The sequence below is a fragment of the Myodes glareolus genome, chromosome 22 (assembly GCF_982192425.1).
Source record: "Myodes glareolus chromosome 22, mMyoGla1.1, whole genome shotgun sequence".
In the NCBI taxonomy this organism is placed as follows: Eukaryota; Metazoa; Chordata; class Mammalia; order Rodentia; family Cricetidae; genus Myodes; species Myodes glareolus.
In genome coordinates this window covers 18,517,880-18,523,934 of record NC_142047.1, presented here as the reverse complement: position 1 = coordinate 18,523,934, position 6,055 = coordinate 18,517,880, and the positions used below count along the sequence as shown (strand labels likewise).

General features: G+C 41.4%; 1 pseudogene; it reads right to left on the bottom strand.

Moving 5' to 3' along the window:
• Positions 1-2,070: 2,070 nt before the first annotated feature.
• On the bottom strand, positions 2,071-2,533 carry LOC146890285 (small ribosomal subunit protein eS12 pseudogene; annotated as a pseudogene).
• Positions 2,534-6,055: the final 3,522 nt, after the last annotated feature.

Here is a 6,055-nt window from a genome sequence, read left to right as displayed (position 1 = left end):
TGCTTCTCCTACCCAAGATTCAGTATTATAGTCAAATGTCTCAATTCCATTGTATGCAGGATCCCTTCATCCATTGGTGCTGATCTAACCTTTAAAGGTCCAATTATCTTTTTACATTCTAAGTTGACATTTTCAAAAGCCATAGATTCAATAAGTGCTCATCGTTCATCTAGATCTGTTACTCCTATTTGTACAGCCTTAGTTAGTCTTTGTAAAAAGTCACTAAAGGGTTATCTCCAACCCTGTTTATGATTCAATTCATTTTCCAAGTTCTTGAATCCTGTCCCAAGCATTTAAGGCTGTTTTGTGGCATAGGAACAAGATTTGTTTATTGTAAAGAGCTTGAGCCTGTGGGTCAGCATCAGTGCCCTCACCAAGAATTTGATCTTGGGAAGTCTCAAATCTTTTTGCTTTTTCCTGTTATTCTAAAATTTTAGTCTCTTCTCTCAAGTAGCATTAAACATCAGTTGAGGCCTGTCATCCAGGACTACTGAAACTAATTCAAGCCAGTCATGTGATGTGGCTTTAATGCTAGAATCCCATATCTTTATCATCTCCCTAACGAATGTAGAATGCAAGCCATAGTTACAACAGCTTCCTTATTTCTTTTAGATTATTCATTCTTATAGGTATCCATCTACCTTCTTTGGATCCTTTTGGGCCTTTAGAACTTGGTGCTTTGTCAGAATAGATTACAGGGTAGGAAGCTAAAACCCTGGGTAAGTCATCTCTGACAGCTACTGAACATTGTTGAACCCTGTCCTTGTACCCTTTTTCCCTGCTCATCAGCTTCAATAATTACCTCAATCATTTCAAATCTTTTTATTATTGTCTTTTGCAAAATCTGAATCTCCTGACCTGTATATATTTCTAGTGATTTCATTGAGGCACATAGTCTCTGGTCCTCATTCTGCACATGTGATTCCAAGGTCTCAAGTTTTTCCTTTAAAGAAACATCTCATCCTTGAACATTATTTGGATAGTGTGCAGGTTGCCTTCCTGGAGGGATACTCTATCTGCTAACCTATCATAACTTTTTAACAAATTTTGATTGTCAAATTCAGCAGTATGAATTCTTTCAGATAATTTCACAGTACCCTTAGACATGTATTCAATTTTGTCTGTCAAATGAATGTTACCCTTTTCAATAATATCAGTTTTTTCAGGTAACTTTGATTTTCAATGGTATTAATCTTGTCAGCTAGCTGTTCATTATTAATCTATAAAGACTGTATCATTTCTTGGCTCTGTTATCAAATTATTTTCTTAAAGATAAAATCTGAAGAAAAAACTGAGTCCCAATATGCAATAAATGGATCTATTGCCATAACCATATAAGCCTTGTAGAATACAGTCCATAGTATTAGCAAAAGCTTGCTAAACCTTTCAATGGTAATATTGTCTTCCATTATAGAACTTTCAAGTTTATTGTTTTATTAATTACCCATTATGAGGTCTGGTAAATTGTAATATTGTAAAATTATTAAGTACAATAATCTTTATTGTCCAGCAGAAGTTGTGGTTGCAGAGTCACAACTAGCAGCCATGCAACCAGTGGCAACATGAACGGTCCTGAGCCGCTTTAGTTTCCCACCTTGGTACTGGTTAAATACTGAGAAATATGCTTTGCTTGACAAATTAAAAGCAAATAATTAATTCCATACAGGAGCAAGAAGGCCAGAACTCACAGGCAGGGAACACAAACCAGAAGTTGCACAAGTCACCACGGGGCAAAGAATGCAGCAATGGGGATGCTCGCAAGTTGCTGCACGCAGTTAGCTGAGCCAAGAGGTAGTGTTGGAAGACTTTCTGGGCTATTGACCAGCTAGGTCTTTAAGCCGTACACCAGGTAGGTATGGAGTCCGGATCTATGTGGGTGCCAGATGAAGAAGAAATTCCACGCTAGCTCAGAATTGAGTATAACAAAGGGTTATTTATTTAGGGGTAGACTTAGAGGTCACAATCCTCTGCATGAACAGTAACCAAATCATGCCACAGGAAGAAAAGTCAGACCCAAGCTTTACATCGACATATATAGTATAAGAGGCTATGCTCAAGTGGACGGGTAACTTAAAGGCTACTGGCTATAGAAATTCCTACAGCAAAGTACTTCTCAATGACATCCTTGTCCTGAGATTCTTTGCCATAGCCCTTAACCTGTACACAACTACAACCAATCACTTTCTGTGGCCTCCCCTCTGGACCAATTATATAAAGGCCTGGCCTGCCTATTTCTCTCGTTTCTTGTCGTCATCAACATTAATTAGGTTGATTTGGTGCTTAGAACAAAGTGTCTCCACCAACTTGACATACATAGGTTCATCACAGCTGGATGCAAGCAAACATGGGCTTGGCACTTGTCTAAGGCTTTGGTATATATGCCACATGCTAAGCCATCATGGATGAGTGCGGTTTTCAGCACCTCTTATAGAGTATTGATGTCCATGACACCTCCATACCTTCCAGTCCATGGCTGTGGATTACAGGTGAGTCTGAATGCACCTGAACTTCTGCCTCCCTGTAACTCAGTTGGCTGCAGGGGAAAGGGTTCATTTGTTTTTAAATCAGGTTTTGGTTTGGGTTTTTATTTTTTGTTCCTGGGGATTTTGTGTGTGGCTTTCTTACTTTATTTTTAATATTTTCAAATGACGGCTTCTTTTTTGTGTGCCCTCTAAGATTAATAGACAGAATTCAACTGACATTGACTTTTACTAAGACAAATTCTAGATTTATTGACCTGAGAAATAAATATTAATAGAGGTTAAATTGGGGTCAATTTTTACTTCAAGAGATGATAAATCTTGATATATATTGTTCATGGTTGGCTGGTCAATACATTTCTCACATCTAGGTATCACTGAGCAAAGTAAAATCTTCCAAGATGGAAGACACTGGAACAATGTCTACCCAATTTGAACTCTGCCTTGTGAGGGGCAGCCCAGGACACAAGCCTCCTTTCACCCAGATCATTGTTACAAGGCCACAGCACAGGTCAAATCATGTGCCTCAGAAACATTCTTCTCTCTCTGTCTCTGTCTCTGTCTCTCTCTGTCTCTGTCTCTGTCTCTCTCTCTCTCTCTCAACACACACATATACGCGTGCACACACACACACACCATTCTTTTCAGATTACACACCAGATTGAAGGAAAGTTCTAGAAGGTATGTATAGAACCCAAGAATTTTACCTGGGGAGTTTCAAATGCCTCTTCAATGAAAGACGGGGGAAACTCTGACAATTCCCCCCTGTTTCTGCCTCACTGTTAAAGCAATGCTGACCAATTATTCCTTGGGCATATTTGGACTTCTAGAGTTTTCTCCTTCCTCACACTTATGTAGGCACCACTTTTATAAGCTTCTTTATGCATGAACTCATGTATTACTTAAAATTACCCCCTGAGGTAGATATACTGTTCTACATTATAGTCATGAGACAAGGAAGCCAAGCCACAAATAAGTTAAGAAACATGTCAACGATCACACAGCAGAGACCAGAGGCCTGAGTCAGGCTGTATGTCGACATTGTCTCCAGCCTCTCCTCATAGTACCTCACACAGGCCTGGCACTGAGGCCACAGCAGTGACGAAGGCATTTGGGGAAGACGCGCTTGTCCTTGGTCATGTGCTTTTCCACGCTCGGAGAAAAGATGAGATGTGTGTGCAACACTCAGTTCATGACACTCATGCTGGCTGATGGAGTTTTGGGCAATTACCTCTGCTTCCTGATCCCTTGAGCTTTTTCTACCCTTCCTACCAGTGAGTGCATAACATCATGTGAGTTGGCCAGGGAGCAGCGAATAGTCAAAAATGAGTAAGGAGAGTAATGTGCACTTATACTTCTGAAGATTTATTTTTATTTACATCAGTGCCCACCAAGGTGGTTTACCTGGTTAAAATGCCTGGAACTGGACTGACAAGCTATTTTGTGAGTCACCAGATATGGGTGCTGGGAACCAAGGTCCACTGGAAGAGCAGCAATTGTTCTCAGCCACTGAGCAGATGTGTTTCTTTGACCCCAAGACATTGTGTGTGTATGCATGTGTGTATATGTGTGTGTGCATGTATGTGTGCATGCGTGTGCGTGCATCCGTGCACCGAACTCTGGTACTCTCTGAGCCATCTCTCCAGCCTCTACACTATAACTTAAATTGCTAGTCCCAGGCTGAGTCGAAGAGGCAGAAACAGGCTGGAGATACTCAAGAAACAGTTTTCAACCAGGCAACAGTGGCACGCGCCTTAAATCCCAGCACTTGAGAGGCCGAGTTGGGCAGATCTCCGAGTTCAAGGTCAGCCTGGTCTACAGAGTTCCAGGACAGCCAGGGCTACACAGAGAAACCCTGTCTCAAGAACAAACAAAGGGACTAGTTTTCCATTTGGAAGGAGCTGACAAGCTGGAGCGGGAGTTCAATGATTGCCTCTCAGTAAGCTGGGAACACATTCAACTATTAGTAACAGGAAACCCAACCCAACATTACCTTAGATAGAGGCTCATTTGTTTAATTATGCATTTGAATATTTATTTGTTTGCTTTCCCATTAGCAAGATCTCAGGGGGCTAGAGAGATGGCTCTGTGGTTAAGAGTACCTACTGCTTTACAGAGACCCGGAGTTCTATTCCCAGCACCCACATCAGGCAGCTCACAACTGCCTGCAGCCCCAGCTCCAGGAAATCCATTGCACTGGCCTCGGTGGGGGTCTGTGCTCATGTGCACAAGCCAATCTACACACATACACACACACACATGCACATAAAAGCATAAAAGTCTTTTCTTTCTTTCTTTCTTTCTTTCTTTCTTTCTTTCTTTCTTTCTTTCTTTCTTTCTTTTTTTTAAGAGAAAGAGGCCAGGGACAGGCAGTAGCTTAAGCTAGTTGGAAGACTTACAACAATGTCATAGGACCACTCAGCAAAGTCACTCAGCCAAGCACTCCCTTGACAGAGCTGTCAGACACTGTCTGTTCCAGCTCCTCCCGTTATATCCCACCCACAAAGGCAACATTTGGTATGGACAGATTTTGTTGGGTTCTGCCATTTCGATGGACACATATAGTCATATCTCGTGTTCCTTTAATACATGTTCCTCTGATAGATAATATGGCTATTGGTTATTCTATATTCTCATTTGTTACGAGACTTGATTCATTCAAACATGCAAATAGGACTCAGGCCTTCTACCCATTTTCTGTTCTATTGGGTTAGTTTATGTCTTTCTCACATAAAGAAACTGATTATCCTAGAGAGAATTTTTTTGCTCAATAGAATTTTGCTTTGCCCACCTATACTACAAAGAGAAGGGCTATTTGGAGACATATAACATACATGTTCATACTGAGCAGTTGTACACTTGTCCAAACATATTGTATCATTTCATTTAGAATGCAGCCAACTCTGTGCATATTGAATAGCCACCTAACTTTTCAATCAGCCTAGGCAATAAAATAGTCTCAGGGCTGTTAATTTCATTCTCAATACTTAGATTTTGCGATCCATTTAAGAGGAATTAATCTAACTGATGAAATTCGCTTTATTACAAATTTTCCCATGAAAAGGATTGTGAAGTCTGTTGCCGCCTTGACTTCACAATAAAGGTGACGGCGTCCCAAGGCAGCTTTCTCATGACGAAGGGTCTGATGCTATCCTGACCAGAGCTTCCCCTATACTAAGATGATTCTGTCCATGCAAGCCACGGTGACGCAAGGCAATGATTTCTTCTTCCATCTCTGAAAATATGGAGCTCTGGAGTCAAGAATAGTTAAACTCAAGATCCCAGTGTGACTGCGGCACCATTTAGCTAGGCCTGATAAAAGTGAGCGGAGCCACATCCACACCTCACCCATTGGAGGCTTGCTGCGTGGCAAGGCCGCTACCTTTGAACTGACATACTGGCACCCTGTGTGTGCGCTCTGTGACGGGAACTATCACTATCCTGCGGACAGTATATTGGACACTGAAGACATCCTGTGCTATGAAGGTGATAGCAATGAAATCTTACTTCCGACAGCCGGCCCGGTTGTCTAAGACATGGAAAGAACTTCACAGTCTCTTCAGAGCAGTTTTAGC